Below are 16,953 nucleotides of genomic sequence, written 5' to 3'. Positions count from 1 at the left end.
ATTAACCCTTGAAGTTTATGCTAGAGTCTAGGGATAAACCTGACATTAGGAACTTAGTACATTCTAATGTGAATATATGAGTTGTTGCATAGAGTTGTCACTATGACTATAGTTGCCAAAGCTATACAATTGACACTTTTTAAATTGACTAGAAAATCCTTGTGTACTCAGGGTTAAAATCATCATAATTAATCAGATTAAAAGAGTGAATCGCAAACTCTAATCTAATTAGAATTAATCCTAAATAACAATCGAATAATGCAAAACCAATTGAATAATGAACAAATGAATCTAATTAAGACTCCCTCAATCGATTTGACAAGGATTCCATTGCTCTTCTCCTTAGTTGTTATAGAATTGGCTCTTAGGTATTGCACTGATTTCCTCCATAGATTAGACAACCATTTCAAAGACTGTGATTCTAAAAAGCTAGATTGAATTGATGAAAATGATGTTGAATTTATAGATTTACAACACAAAGGGGGTGAGAAATAGAACTCAAGAGTTGATTGATAGATAACTAAAATTGATTGATTGGTGAACTAGTCATGATTGATTTGTTAACAAGATTGATTGGAGAGTGAACTCAATAGATTGGCTAGTAAACTCATTTGATTGATCAGTAAACTGAATAGACTAAATTGATGGATTAGTCATAAAAAATTGATTTTGAGTTAAAAAATATGATTGATGAGTTAACTGAGTTAATTGATTAGATAACTAATTTGATCAATCAGTTCTGATTTTGCATGTGTTGTAAGAATTTTAATTGAATTTGATTTTCATTTTCAATTTGGATTTGAATTTGGTCATTCGAATGCTGAAATGCACATGAAATTAACTGAAATTCAGAATGTGAATTTGGAAGAAATGAAATTAGATGAAATTAAGTGAAATTTGAATTTGGGGAAGAATGAAATGAAATTAGTTGGAATTAATTGGAATTATAATTTGGGGAATTAGAGGAATTTTATTAATTAATTTAAATGAAACTATTTAAAATTAGGAAATTGAATTAGTTAAATAATAACTAAATAAAAAGTCGCAATTAATTAAATAATTGGTATTTAATCAATAATTGAGATAGAGTTAATTGACTAAATGATAAAATGATAGAAATTCGATAATTAGAAATTTTGGATGTGATGATCAAAGAAATATTTAATTAAATCAAATAATTAAAGAATTACTTAATTAAATAGACGAATAATTAGTGTAGGATGAAAAAAACATTTTTAGGTGTCTACACCTTGATCAATTAAGTTAATACTTCTTGTGGATTGAAATATACAGATAGTAATAATTAAATGGTGTTAGATACGGCTTGGTTAATAAATTTTTACCATATAATAATTTTGAGTCTTGACCATAAAGAATTGTATGGTGGTATATATGTGTGTGTCAGTACAGTCACATAGCATTCCAGGGCATACAAATTTTATACTGAGTGCATAATACTAATTTGCACACTTCATAATTCATGGGCTGCTTCCACTCCACCTAAAAGATCAGCAGTCAATGAGATAAAAGCAGGCGAATTAATGACATCTCTTCTGCAGCTCCACTTAAAGCTCCACTTACATACAGAGCTAAGTGCCCACAAGGAGACTGACTGCTCTTTCATGATTTTGGCTATTGAAGGACTTTTTGAAAGTACCACTTCATACCCATCTGCCATGTATTCTACCCCCTCTGGAAAGAGCTGCCAAATCAGGCTCCCTGCTCCAGCTCCTCCTTTCTTGGCTGACAACATAATGTTGTCATAAACAGTTTGTATGAAGGTCTCTCTGTAACTGCTATTGTACCCTGGATCTCTGCTTGATGTCCCAAATTCAGAAAATAAAACAGGCATGTTCAGGATCTTGTCACAGTCTCGAATATGTGCTTTAATCCAGCTACTAACAAAGGTGAGGTGAGATGGAGAAACTGATTGTGAGATCCTACATGCAATTTAGGACAAGAGAACAAAGAAAATTTAGAAAATGAATAAAACGGTGAGCTAAAATAATCTTATTGTATAGAAAAATATGTTCTTGATGTATTTGCTTACCAGCTATCTGGATAAATATGTAAAGAGGCAAAGTCAATGCCAAGAGCTTGGTGATTCCTTATAAAATCTGTTCCTACTTGTGTAGCATAAGTGTTGGGGTTAAATCCATCTCTGTCAGGACTTGAAGGTCCATAGAATCCTTCTGTCCCGATTTCCAATAGGTGTTTTCTGTCTATTCATTTTACATAAACAGCCATCTCGGTTATCCATTCCTGTTGAGGTTTCAAAAGAGACATGAGATAAATTATTCTAACAGGCCTTTATGACCAAATGTTGTCGAAGGGAGTAGTAAAGTACAAAGAGTGTCGTCAAGCAAAGCTAATTCAAAAGGTCTCCTTATTTCCTACTATCATACAAATTATTTGGAATAAGCTAAGCTGAATCACCAATCAAAACAATTTTGAAGGAGTGTTCAGAGAATTCATAACAGTTTCCCATGTTTAAAAAAAAATTACCCACCTTCTTGTTCTTGGATTTTTTACACAACTGTAGCCTTATTTTCATTAATGTATATAAAAACTGTAAATGGCATAATTTTATCAGAAGTGCTATTTTCCATTGGAATTTATCTAGAGGTTACCCGGAGCTAAGTGAATTACTGGTAAGATACATCATTTGTTGAAGGTTTAAAAGTGGATTTGATCGTGGAGGGGAGAAGTACACCTCCTAGGAAGTTCTGGTGCTTCATCTATAAGCATCTCTTAGATGTAATGAGTTCTAACTAGACCATTTATGGAGGTTCTTGTTCTTGAGAGATGGGTTCTTCTAACCACCGTTTCTAAAACATGAGTTATGTGTGGAGCATTTATGAAGGAATTGATGATATTAAGAAATGGGTTTTTCTGAATCAGTACTCATGAAATATGAATTGATGAAGATTTAATCAAAACTGAGTCGTATGAGCTAAGAGCTTTATCATGAATAGTTTGTGAGACACAACAATTCTTGAAGGTTTTGCAGTGGACTTGATCGTGGAGGGGAGAAGTACCTACACTTCCTAGGAAGTCCTGGTGCTTTATCTGCGAGCATCACTTACATCAAATGAGTTCTAACAAGACCATTTATGGAGGTCCGTGTTCTTGAGTGATAGGTTCTTCTAACCACCACTTCTAAAATATGAGTTATGAGTGGAAGGTTTATGAAAGATTGATGATATTGAGAAATAAGTTTCTCTGAACCATTACTCATGAAATATGAATTGATAAAAGATTCAATCAAAACTACACAATATAACATTAATGAAAAATGAATTCGTGTATACTGCTCCTTATGAAATTTAGATTGACATAAATTGATTCAAAACAACACAGGTGAGTCTTGATAAGTTATAACATTTCTTTTTTATGCTTGAGGGTAATAGAAGTATGTCCTAAGAGTGAGCCAATGCCTACTCTTACCTAATAGAAAATTAAAAGAAAAGAAAATTCCACATTAGAACCAAAACATCTTGTTTAACCTATTAACAGATAGCATACTTAGAAGATGCTTTCGTACCTTATCTTCTTGCCCAAGGATTGTGTGGCTCGTATAAATGGCTACAATGTATGCACTCACGATAACTAAAATGATCTGAATCCACTGCTATTTTCTAATATAAATCTAGTATAATCTTAATCACAAAAATATCACATCAGAGAGAACAAGACAAAAGACAAATTATACGTAGGGCAGTACAAAAGTCAATACATAATCCATTGAAGCTCATGCCCAGCTACAGGGATTTACATGTTTATGTGGCGGCAATTGTTCATTGCCCACATTAGTAAGACATGTGGGCCTTCGGGCAAGTTTAAGAGAATTCAAGTACCTGTAGCGTGTCACCAGATGGGTCAGAAGTACAGCGAGGTTCATTCATTAGCTCCCAGGCAAATATGGTGGGATCATCCTTATATGCAATATCGGTGATTGTGTTAACTCTTGTCAGAACTTTCTGAAATATCAAATTCACAGGAAGATATATCAATCAGAAGATCTAGTTACACACTAGAAACTTAAAACTAGTAAAAAACTTAAAAAGTATGATAAACAATAAAAATACATTTCTGTATTCTATATCATAAGCTGTATTATACAGTCTTCGGATATTTAGTGTCATGATAGAAACATTTTGTTGGTGAGGCGGTCATCAAGATTCAAATTCCACAAACCTTGTGCTTTCGCAGGACCCACTTACCAAACCTTGTGCTTTCGCTGGACCCTCTGTAAGTGGTCTCCCTGAACTCACAGCAAACTAAAAACCTAAATTTCCCAAATAAAAAAAATGCTGTATTATGTTCACCTTGATGTGGTCCTTGAAGTAGGTCTTGAGAGTGGGATCTGCAAAGAAGGCGTCATCAGAACTCAATTTTAAACCTGCACTAAGTCCCCATTTCACATACTGTGATTTTCCTCCATATGCACCCCAATTGTTGCATAAACTCAGGATAAGCCTAATGTTATTCTTCTGGGCCTCACTGATGACAAAGTCTAAGGCCTGAAAACCAACCATATAGTAAGTTTATGTGTATTAGAATAAATGGTAATGCATATCTATGATTCAAATATTCACCTTGAAGACATCTTCATCATAAACACCTGGAGACTTCTGGAGAGCTCTCCATCCTCCATCATTGAAAGCCCAAGTCCTTGCCACTGTAAGTCCAACAGAAGCTGCCTGCTGAAACACTTCACTGATCTTGGGTTTGGTTGAAGGATCTGCAGAAAACACCATGAGCCAATATGTGTTGAACCCATTGATATAAAATGGCAAATCATTCACCATAAACTGTGTGCCTTTTGTTTGCACAAAATCCCAGTAATCTCCCTGGCTCTCATCTTCCTCCAACACCTGCCTCTGTTCGGCTTCCTCCCATTTCATGACATTATATGAACTACTGTCCACTTGGAGGCAAGTTAAAACCACCAAGAAGCATTGTATCCATACATTTAGTCTTCTTTCCATGGCTTTTTCTCTTGGTTATCGGGCTCTGTAAGTCTGATTTCATATATTCATTTTTTCACCAGAGTAGCATTATATAAAGATTTATGAGCAAAATTGGGAACGAGTTTTCCCTTCTAAGCAAAGTAGGTGGCTTGCAAATAGATGCAAGGGTAGATTGAAAAAGCAGAGGAAAAGAGAAGAAAAAGCTGTTATGAGATATCATGTTGTTTTTCCAAGATTTCTCATTGGATTTTTACTTAATCCTCAAACTACCCAAATGGTATTCTTTTAATGTATGATGTCATTTCAAATGAACTAAATACAGAGTAAATGAGCAATTTCTAGGAAGGCCTAATACATTTTAGGCCTCGCTTGAATTTTAAGATCTCTTCTTTTGTGGGGTTTGTCATTTTATATGTTAGCTTTTGAAGCCTATGAATGCCTACCGTTGTGTTCAGGGATGATAGAATTCAACCATGACTACAAGCTAAGTAATCCTACACCTCCACGCAAAACAACAAGAGTTATTTATGCTTAATTCAATTTAAAAAATAAATAAAAAATAAATCAATAAACATTAAAGGGTTTGATCGGAGAGTTTGATGGATCATTGGATTTGATCCAAATCATTGAAAAAAAATCTACATCATCTAATATTAAAAAAAACAAAACATATTGATTAAATGAATTCTTATTTTGTAGGTGCCATTCATAATTTATCCTTTGAAGCTTATGTTTGATCTACATTATATTCAGTGACAGTAGACTTGAACCATGACTACAAGCAAAGTAATCCAACTGCCGCTCCTCCACGCAAAACTACAGAACAGTTAATTATGCTTAATTTTATTTTCTTACACTAAACAACCTGAAACATTAGCTGAGAAACCCTAGATTCCTACACCTCCCAGGAAATCTAAAAAACAACCAAACAAAAGCAACATTTGCATGTTTTAATTAGCTATTTCAGTATATAACGCTTGAATGACCTCGAGGAAGGAAATGCATCATGCAAACTTAGATTGCTCCACAATCTTAGCAGATAATCTTGAACAATTAAAGGAAGATCTGTGTGATCAAGCTTATATATGTACATCTTCTACATGGAATATCCTTTTTTCTTTTCAATTACTTGCTAAAATAGTATCTGGTTTTAAAAAATAGCTATACTTTCTTGCAAAGGATGTGGTCCACAAGAACAAGGATGTTAAATTCATTTCCCTTTAAAAGGATAATACAAGTTGTATCCTTTAATTTTATCCAAGTCCAAGATAAATAAATGACTATTAAATGAATTGAATTTTATATTAATATGAAGTAGTTGGGTTTGGTAAATTAATTGATATGAAGTAGTTGGGTTTGACAAATTAATCAATTTAAGTTAATTGTGAGACTGAATAAATTTGAATTGAGAGGATTCGAATTGTATATCTTGAAATGTGAATTTTATTTGGTGACACGTCATGACAAAAAATTAATAATAGAGATTTGGTACTAGATTAAGGATCAAGGAGTTGAGATTATTGAACCTTGAGAATTTGAATGTCTTTGATAAAATTGCAAGAAGAGTCCTATACTGGGATAGATTGGAAGAAGAATTTCAAATATTTGATTGCTAACAATCTTTCTTGCTAGTGCTCTATCCCAATATGTCGAGCAAGAACAATATGGCCAGCGACACAAAATGCCCCTATATTGATCCATTATTAGAGTATTCAACAAGTTCCAGTAGGTAAAGTAGGGCTCTGTATGGTTTACAACAACCTAATGGTCTAATCCTCTTTGATTTTTGTGATCTTATATTTGAAAAAATAGATCTTGTTAATTTGATTACTAAATTTTTTTTGTTCACATTAAAATGTGATCACGTATTGGAGAGTGTAATTTGAATGCATTCCTTGACATACATGTTAACTAAAGTAGAGAAGTTAAATTTTTTAGTTATATGGCAAAGGAGTCACTAATGATTGATGTGCTTGCAAAAGGTAAGGATATTCTATGCTTGTTGAAAGTTTATTTAATAATCTTGTTATTTATTATCATATAAAATTCGCCTAGGATAGTGCCTTTAAATACCTAACCCTAGATGAAAGCAATTAAAGTTTTGATGTGTAATAGTAAAATCTTAGGAATATTAGCCTTGGTATGTGGGAATTCAAACTTTAGAATTTAGGGATGAACTCATGCTAACTATCTACTTATGGATAGTTTCACAATTTTGATCATGTCTAGGATGAGGGAACTTTGGGAATTGGATCGATAAGGTTTTTAAAAGGGTAAAATCGAAGGTTTGAGTGACATAATAGGTCTTAGGTTAGAAAACTTAAAAAAGAATAGTCAAATCATTTTCTAATAAAAAAGATGTTGATCATTTTTCAAAAATTCAAGGAATCTAAGTTGTTGAAGCAATTTTGTGTGTAAAAATTGTGAAACACGTGCATAAACTCAAAAGGTAAATAAATAGATATAAATATGTTTCCCTCAATTTGTGTGTTGTACAAATGGTGTATATAAATTTGGGAGATGATTTTATGATCTCATAAAATATGACATACTCTTGATTGTAGGAATTAGGAATGCTTGACATATGAGAAGTTGTAACTTATGAATGTTAAATGATTTCATTACATAGGGTTCTCAAGGTATTTACAAAATTAGGCCAACTTCCAATGACCAAATGAAAATATTGGGATTAAATAACAAATGGTGGGAACTGACACTTGTATAGGTTTGAATTTTAGCCCTTTTTGTAGGGAGTAGGACATAGGATCTAGTCTCAATCTTTCTAATATTAGGGATTAGAAAGAGTGGTGGTAGAGCATCAGGACCTAGGACACAAGATCTAGTCTCAATCATAGCATATGACAACAATAAGATAAGGCCAAAATAGTCTTGAAATGACCCAATATAGGACACACTAAAGAAAGTGCCCAAATAGAGTGTGGAATTGTAAAGGGTTATATTTGACTACACTATAGGTGTGTAACCCATATCCTCTCAAATAATTAGCATTTTGGATGCTTCGTAGTGTTGGATATCATTGGCATATGATGAACCAGTATGTTGATATGATAATAATGTATGTTGTCATTGATGTAAATAAGTGTAAGTGAACCAATATGCAGATTGAAGAAGTTGGTGAACAAGTATGATGAGGCATGAGGAGATTCAGTGAACTGGTGTCGGGGTTTCACTAAGTGTGATTACCGGTTGGTAGTCTCATCTCTATGGTTATCGGTTTGGTGATCCATCTTGTGCGATGAACCGATGATACTCTGTGATGAGTTAGCTAAGAGATGTGATCGAGGTGCCATGTCAGCTTTGTGCGCGTGAAGGATTTAGGCATAAGAAGATCGACCACGTTTGAAGTCTACCTCGGGAATGGTCATTCTTCTTAGTGGTATGAGAAGAGAGCGTGATGGGTTGTTGATTCCCATGTGCGATGATGAATGAACGATTCAAATTGCCTTGCGATCTGTTTGAAGTTGTAATGCTCTATGCAATATGTTTGGATGGTCAGGATTGGACTGCCTGTGTTGTAAACCTAAGCATCTTAGGGTTTAGGGTTTATGTTACCAACCTATCTGTTGTCTATAAGGTTGCTGATGTTTGTTATTGAAAAGTTGTTGACAAATGTTGTGTGTATGTATCTGAGTGAAGAGATTCTTGATACTTGCCAGACTAGTAAGAGGTAAACTGCTGAGTAGAGGATATGAAAAGGATCTGCCTTGGCATGTAGTGTTGTTATTAGATCATAGTTTTTCCTGTTGTCTTCTAATCATTTCAACATATGGAAAATCCCTTTACCGGGTAGCTTTAACAGGCTTATTGTAAAAGCTCTAACCAGGTGACTCAAGATCATTGAGTTCTTTAAATCCTCTAGCGAGGTAACCTCTAACAGGGTTTCAACCTTTAACAGGGTATATAGCCATCTCTTAACCGGGTGATCTCTAACAGCATTGGTTCCTAGCAGAACCTTATTGTAAAGTCTTTAACTGGACTAGGCTCCTAACAAGGCAAGCTTCAAAAGAGTTCAAAATAAGCTTGTGGGTATTCATCCCCATCGTGGTTTTTCCTATTTAGGTTTCTACATGAAAAATCTGTGTTATGTGTTATGCATTTTTCATGTGATGTTTATGAAGTATTTGGTTGAAGGATTATGCATGCAGGGTTAATAGGTTATGGTATTTTTAGTTTACCACATGCATATGTTTATGGGTGAAGTTGATGTTGCATAATTGATCATATTTGAAGTATTCAGACCTATCAATTTATGGTGTCTGGTGTCTTACTGTGTTTAACTGGTATTGCCATGGTTAAGTTCAGTAATGGTGATAACCAGCTGGTTTTGGTTTAGCTAGATAAGTTGTTAAGAGATGTTTTACTTGTACTGATTCACCCCCCCCCCCCCCCCTCTCAGTACTGGTTGGGGTATCTTCTATTCATCATTATTCATCAATTGGTATCAGAGCTCCTCCAGGTCCTTGGTGATGTAAGCTTAACCGCTTAAGGTAAAAGATCCTACTGTAATGATGAAGAGGGAAGGTCCTAAGTTCAATAGGGATAACTTTAAGATATGGAAGGACAAAATGAAGATTTACATCAAGAGTATGGGTGCTCAACATTGAAGCTATGTTGAGAATGCATTTGTAACTCCCACTGGCACTTTGGCTGATAATCAGAAGAGAGAAATCCAGGAAAATGGGCAAGTCATGGAAGCCCTTATTAGCAGCTTGTCAGACATTGAGTTTATTGATGTACAAGACAAGGACACTCCTAAGGAGGTATGGGATGCACTAGAAACCATTTATGGTGGTGATGAGCATGTAAAGAAAGCTAAGGAAGAAAGCCATAGAGGAAAATTTGAAGACATGAGGATGGTTGAAGGAGAGACAATTCAACAGTATGACATTAGGATTAAGACTATGGTTGGTGATATCAAAAGCACTGGTGGAACTATTGAAGATACCACTGTTGCTAGTAAAGTCCTTAGATCATTATTACCAATCTATGCAATTAGAGTTTCTGATATCCAGGAACTGAGGTCTATTGATAAGACCAAGGTATCCTTAGATTTTATCATTGCAAAATTAACTACATATGAGTTGAATAGCTATGATGGTAGTGTTCAGAAGACTGAGTCAGCCTTTAAAGCATCTACTATACCATCCTGAAAAGGAAAAGAAACTATTACTAGTTATGAATCCAGACAATGCAAAGATATGGATGATGAAGAGATTTTGATGGAGTTCAAAGCTCTTCTTGCTAAAAGACTTTCGAAGGGAACCAAAAAATATAGAGGTAAACTTCCTTTGAAATGTTTTTCCTGCAATAAGATAGGACATATAGCTGTAAATTGTCCTAACAATGACAATAAGGATAAATCAGAGAGGTTTAGAAAGTATAAAGGAGGAAACAAAAGAAATTGTCTAGTTGTTGTGGATGAAGGTGTCACTGATGAAGAATCAGAAGATGAAGAAAATGAAGACATAGTGTTTGTAGTAGTAAAGGAAGAAGTGTCTGACAAGAAAGCTCTTGTCTCTTGCATTGACAACTCCAATGAGTGGATAATTGATAGTGGTTGTTCTCACCATATGACTGGCAACCAGAGAAATTTTTTGTCTCTGGAGGAATATGATGGAGGTGTTGTCAGATTTGGCAACGATGCACCATGCTTGGTGAAATGAAAAGGATCCATCTCACTAAATGGAAAAAGGAGTGCAGATGATGTATACTGGGTAGAAGGTCTTAAGCATAACCTGTTGAGTGTTGCTCAACTGAACGACAAAGGATTAATTCTAGAATTCAAAGGTGGAATTTACAGTATAATTGGGAAGAGTGGTGAAGTTATTGCGACTGGTAAGAAGACCAGAGGTAACTTATTTCAGTTGAATGCCAAGATAAGTTGGTGTCTAATGGCTAAGTTTGATGATAGTTGGATATGGCATAGGAAACTCTGTCATATGAAATTTGACAACACTGTTAAAGCCGATAAGATCAAGGCGGTAAGAGGATTACCATTGCTGGACAAACCCGAGAATTCTTTGTGCAAAGAATGTCAACTTGGGAAGATGTCTTCCTCAAATTTTAAAGGTAAGTCTTTCTTAGCAGAAAATTTACTTGATTTTGTGGATACTGATTTGTGTGGTCCTATGAAAACTAGAAGTATTCGGGGAGATAGGTATTTTATGATTCTTACTAATGACTACTCAAGAATGATGTGGGTCACATTCTTGAAAGACAAGTCTGAAGCATTTGGAAAGTTCAAATCTTTCAGAGAATTAGTAGAGAAAGAAAGTGGTAAAAAGATAAAATGCCTGAGAACTGATCAAGGAGGAGAATTCACCTCTGATGAATTTAATAAGTACTGTGAAGATAACGGTATCAAGAGATAGTTGTCTGCCCCAAGGACACCACAACAAAATGGCATAGCAAAAAGAAATAACAGGACTGTAGTTGAAGCGGATAGAACAATGTTGATCCAAGGAAAGGTTGCTCACACTTGTTGGAGGGAAGCGGTGAGCACTACAGTCTATACTATTAACTGGGTACTCATCAAGAAAGATAAAGATAAAACTCCTTATGAGTATTGGACTGGGAAAAATCCCACTGTGAGTTATTTTAAAGTGTTTGGTAGTATGTGCTATATCAAGAGAGGTGAGCATTTGAGCAAATTTGATGCAAAATGTGATGAAGGAATATTTCTGGGATATTCCACTAAGAGCAAAGCTCTCAAGTGTTACAACAATAGAACTCAGAAAATTGTTGAAAGTATCAATGTTAGGGTTGATAAATCCCCTAAGGAATCTGAGGTAACATGCAGCGAAGAAGTAGAAGATGAACTGGGTATAGCCTTCTGGGAATCGGTTAAGAAAGAAACTTGTAAAGATCTTAGTGTTCTTGTACCGGTAGAAGCCATAGTGAGAGATGAAGAAGAGGTTAGTGAAGAAGAAGAAGAAAAGCTAGCAGATCAGGCTAGAATCATTCCTAGATATGTGAAGCTACACCATGATCCAAAGCAAATCATAGGAGATAAAGATGCAGGGATACTCACAAGAAGAAAAGTGAAGGAGAACTCTTGCATGATTTCCGAATTTTAACCCAAGACTTCCAGAGAAGCTCTCATAGATGAAGACTAGATTAAAGAAATGGAAGAGGAGCTAGATCAGATAGAAAAGAATGCAACATGGTCTTTGGTGCCCAAACCGGAACATAAAAATGTCATAGGTACCAAATGGGTCTTCAGGAATAAGTTGAATGAAGAAGGCATATTTGTCAGGAACAAGGCTAGGCTTGTATGTAAGGGATACGCTCAGGATGAGGGAGAAGATTATGGAGAAACCTTTGCTCCTCTGGCTAGACTAGAAGGTGTTCGAATGCTACTTGCATTTGCAGCATTTAAGAGATTTAAGGTCTATTAGATGGATGTGAAGTCTTCTTTTCTAAATGGAATCCTAGAAGAAGAAGTGTATATAGAGCAGACAGAAGGGTTTGCCTTATCAGAAGATAGTGACATGGTGTGTAGATTACACAAAGCCTTGTATGGACTGAAACAAGCACCTAGGGCATGGTATGAAAGACTACACTCTCATCTTGTGAAGATTGGATTTCAGAGAACAAGTGAACATAGTAACATCTACTTGAAATCAAAAGGTGATCAGATTCTGATTTGTGAAGTGTTTGTGGATGACATAATCTTTGGAGGAGATGATAGAATGAGTCATGCATTTGCAGATGAAATGAAGAAAGAGTTTGAGATGTCTCTGATAGGAGAAATAAAATTCTTCATTTGTTTACAGATTCAACAAATGAAAGAGGGTATCTTTATTACCTAGTCCAAGTATGTGAAAGAGGTATTGAAGACTTTTGGCATGGAGGAAAGAAAACTTATTGGTACACCGATGGTGACTGGCTGTAAGCTAACTAAGGAAGATGATTCAACACTGGTGAATGAAAAAGAGTATCAGTCAATGATCGGTAAACTGCACTATGTGGTGCATAACATACCAGATATTGCTCATGCAGTGGGCATAGTAGCTCATTTTCAGAAATGTCCGAGAGAATCCCACTTGGTAGCTGTGAAGAGGATTCTTAGATATTTGAAAGGAACAGTTGATTATGGATTGTGGTATCCATTTAATGGTGACTATAATCTCAAAGTATATACCAATGCCAATTAGACAGGTAATGTGGATGACCGAAAGAGCACAACCGGTGGAGCGTTCTTTCTCGATGGAAGATTAGTATCGTGGACAAGCAAGAAGCAAAGTTGTACTTCTCAATCTACAGCTGAAGCAGAATATGTGGCAGCATTTATGAACTGCACTCAAGCAATTTGGATGAAGCATGTATTGGAAGGTTTCAAGGTACCTGTATCTGAACCGATGAACATATTTAGTGATAACACAAGTGCAATAAATATTTCCAAGAATCTGGTATTGCATGCTAGAACTAAGCACATTAAGCTTGAATATCACTTTTTGAGAGAAAAAGTTCAGAATAATGAGGTTGTATTACAACATGTTTCTAGTAAGGAGCAGCTAGTAGATATATTCACTAAGCCCTTACCGAAGACTACATTTACCTATTTGAGAGGTGAATTAGGGGTTTTGCCCCTTCACGAAGTCAACTAAGGTTGTGTGCTCCGCATCGGTCAAGTACTATAGCATCAAATCTTTCAGAATTGATTTGTTGATGGAAGCTACTCCTTAGGGGGAGCAACATGGTAGATTTTGGAAGCTTATGCCTCCACTTTGGCATTGATGTCAAAGGGGGAGAAGGTATATGATAGATGTATGGGGAGAAGATATTTGATAATGTAGATACACTGGTCTATGAAGTTTTTAGTTGCAATGCTACACTGAGTATTGCCATCAATGCCAAAGGGGGAGATTGTTGGATATCATTGGCATATGATGAACCAGTATGTTGATATGATGATAATGTATGTTGTCATTGATGTCAATAAGTGTAAGTGAACCGGTATGTAGATTGAAGAAGTTGGTGAACTGGTATGAAGAGGCATGAGGAGATTTAGTGAACCAGTGCCGGGGTTTCACTAAGTGTGATTATCGATTGGTAGTCTCAGCACTATGGTTATCAGTTTGGTGATCCAGCTTGTGCGATGAACCGATGATACTCTGTGATGAGTTAGCTAAGAGATGTGATCGAGGTGCCATGTTAGCTTTGTGCACGTGAAGGATTGAGGGATAAGAAGATCGACTGTGTTTGAAGTCTACCTCGAGAATGATAATTCTTCTTAGTGTTATGAGAAGAGAGCATGATGGGTTACTAATTCCCATGTATGGTGATGAATGAACGATGCAGATTGTCTTGTGATTTGTTTGAAATTGCAATGCTCTATGTAATATGTTTGGACGGTCAAGATTGGACCGCCTCTATTGTAAACCTAAGCATCTTAGGGTTTAGGGTTTATGTTACCAACCTATCTATTGTCTATAAGGTCAATGATGCTTGTTATTGAAAATTTGTTGGCAAATGTTGTGTGTATGTATCCGAGTGAAGAGATACTTGATACTTGCCAAACTAGTAAGAGGTAAACTGCAGAGTGTGATTGTAGAGTAGAGGATATGAAAAGGATCTGCCTCGGCATGTAGTGTTGTTATCAGATCGTAGTTTTTCCTATTGTCTTCTAATCATTTCAACAGATGGAAAATCCCTTTACCAGGTAGCTTTAACAAGCTTATTGTAAAACCTATAACTAGGTGACTCAAGATCATTGAGTTCTTTAAATCCTCTAGAGAGGTAATCTTTAACAGGGTTTCAACCTTTAACATGGTATATAGCCATCCCTTAACCTGATGATCTCTAACAAGATCGGTTCATAGCAGAACATTATTGTAAAGTCTTTAACCGGACTAGGCTCCTAACAGGGCGAGCTTCAAAAGAGTTCAAAACAAGCTTGTGGGTATTCATCCCCACCGTGGTTTTTCCCATTTGGGTTTCCACATGAAAAATCTATGTGTTATGTGTTATGAATTTTTCATGTGATGTTTATGAAGTATTTGGTTGAAGATTATGCATGCAGGGTTAATAGGTTATGGTATTTTTAGTTTACCACATGCATATGTTTATAGGTGAAGTTGATGTTGCATAATTGATAGTATTTGAAGTATTCAGACCTATGAGTTTAAAGTGTCTGGTGTCTTACTGTGTTTAGTCGGTATTGCCATGGTTAAGTTCAATAATGGTGATAACCAGTTGGTTTTGCTTTAGCTAGATAAGTTGTTAAGAGAGTTTTTACCTGTACTGATTCACCCCCCCATCTCAGTACCAATTGGGGTATCTGTTGTTCATCATTATTCATCACGCAGGTCCCTTATGACTCTTCAAATTTCTCAACAAATGATCCTTCACCTTTAAAAATTAGGACTCTTTAAATATCCAAAAGTGGATGCCTTAGATGTAATCTTATTCATTTTTATTATCCTCATCATCAACACATATCCACCTCTTGAAAATGCGATTACAATTTGGAATATAATACAAAAAAATTAAATCTTTTTTCCTCTTATGTTCCGAGGAACACTTTACAAGGAACATGGAGACACATGAAAGGAATATGATTTATAAGGTTAATGTTACATTGTCCTAACATTTTTGTAGGGCATATTCAATTAGCTCACCTAGAGGATTGTATTTTCCTCTTGGATTAGAGATTTTTTTTTTCAGGAAATGCTCTAAGAATGTTAACACATTGAGTGGTTGGCTATATGTTGAAGTATGGCTGTACATTTTGAATAAATTTTGCATCTACCATGCCATCATTGATATTTTTTTTAATTTTTAACCCATAGGTGGGGTACCTCATTAGGTTTTACACCATTGCCTTTGTTTACTTTATAAGTTTTGACAAGACCCTTAGCAATGATATCTATGATCTCATAAAATGTATTAGGACATTGGATTTACATGTGGAAGCTCATCTCTTGGTTAAGATTTTATAAAAATATGTGCACAAGTTGTTTTTAGGGAGATGCCAACAAAATTTACTTTCCATAGTCCTTCATCTTTAGAGGAAGATTAAAAATGATTCATTTTTTCTTTGTTTTGTGTAACATAAGTCATTCATAGAGATCTCATGCTCGATGTTATATGAGAAATGAGCAATACAATTTTATTTGAAATCATGAAAGGACTTAATCCCATGTGGTAAATTAGAGAACAGTTCAATATCTTGACCCCCTAAACCCTAGGGAAAGAGGAACATTAAGTATGTGTTGTTGTAGGCAGCTTCAAGAGAACCTATGTAAAATTTATGAACATTTTTGCATGGATCACACTTTCCTTTATACTTGTCAAATTTGGTAATTTCAATTTTTTGAGGAAAAGGTATGATTGGAAGAGATATATCAAAATGATAAGTTCATACCTTTAGGCGTATAGTGTATCTTAGTGTGTCCCATTTTTCTATTTTCTATTTTCTTTTGCAAACTCTTAATTTGTTGTGCTAAGTCATGTGTAGTTATGAAGGTGGATATATTAGTGGGGGTCTAAGTGGACAATTTTGAAGGGATGGATGATTTATTGTGAGGGACGAAATTTTAATTCTAGGGTATGTAAGTATTTCTAGGGGCTAGGGAGGTGCATGAGATGGAAGCATAGATTCAAGGATTAGTTTTAAGAATGGATGTAGTGATATTACTAGACAAGATGGATTGTTGGTAAAGTGGTATCACACAAGACAACTGAGAGGGAGGTGGGGGGTGAGTCAGTTGTATAAAATCTTTAATCTATTTAAACTAGATTTGCAATGATTTACATTTAACATACAATCCATAGAAAGATATGAACATGAAATACTAGAGCACACCATACATAATGAGACACTAGATTTTACGTGGAAAACCCTATTAGGGGAAAAACCACAAAGAAGCTATTCTCAATATATGAACACCTATTAGGGTGACATCAGTTAAGGTGACTTTTACAAATAAAGGCTCACTACTAGAGGGATCACTAC

General features: G+C 35.3%; 1 pseudogene; it reads right to left on the bottom strand.

Moving 5' to 3' along the window:
- Positions 1-1,328: 1,328 nt before the first annotated feature.
- On the bottom strand, positions 1,329-5,475 carry LOC131874513 (mannan endo-1,4-beta-mannosidase 6-like; annotated as a pseudogene).
- Positions 5,476-16,953: the final 11,478 nt, after the last annotated feature.

The sequence above is a fragment of the Cryptomeria japonica genome, chromosome 3, assembly GCF_030272615.1.
Source record: "Cryptomeria japonica chromosome 3, Sugi_1.0, whole genome shotgun sequence".
NCBI lineage: Eukaryota > Viridiplantae > Streptophyta > Pinopsida > Cupressales > Cupressaceae > Cryptomeria > Cryptomeria japonica.
Note: the sequence above shows the minus strand (reverse complement) of the source record. Positions and strands in the feature narration are given on the sequence as shown.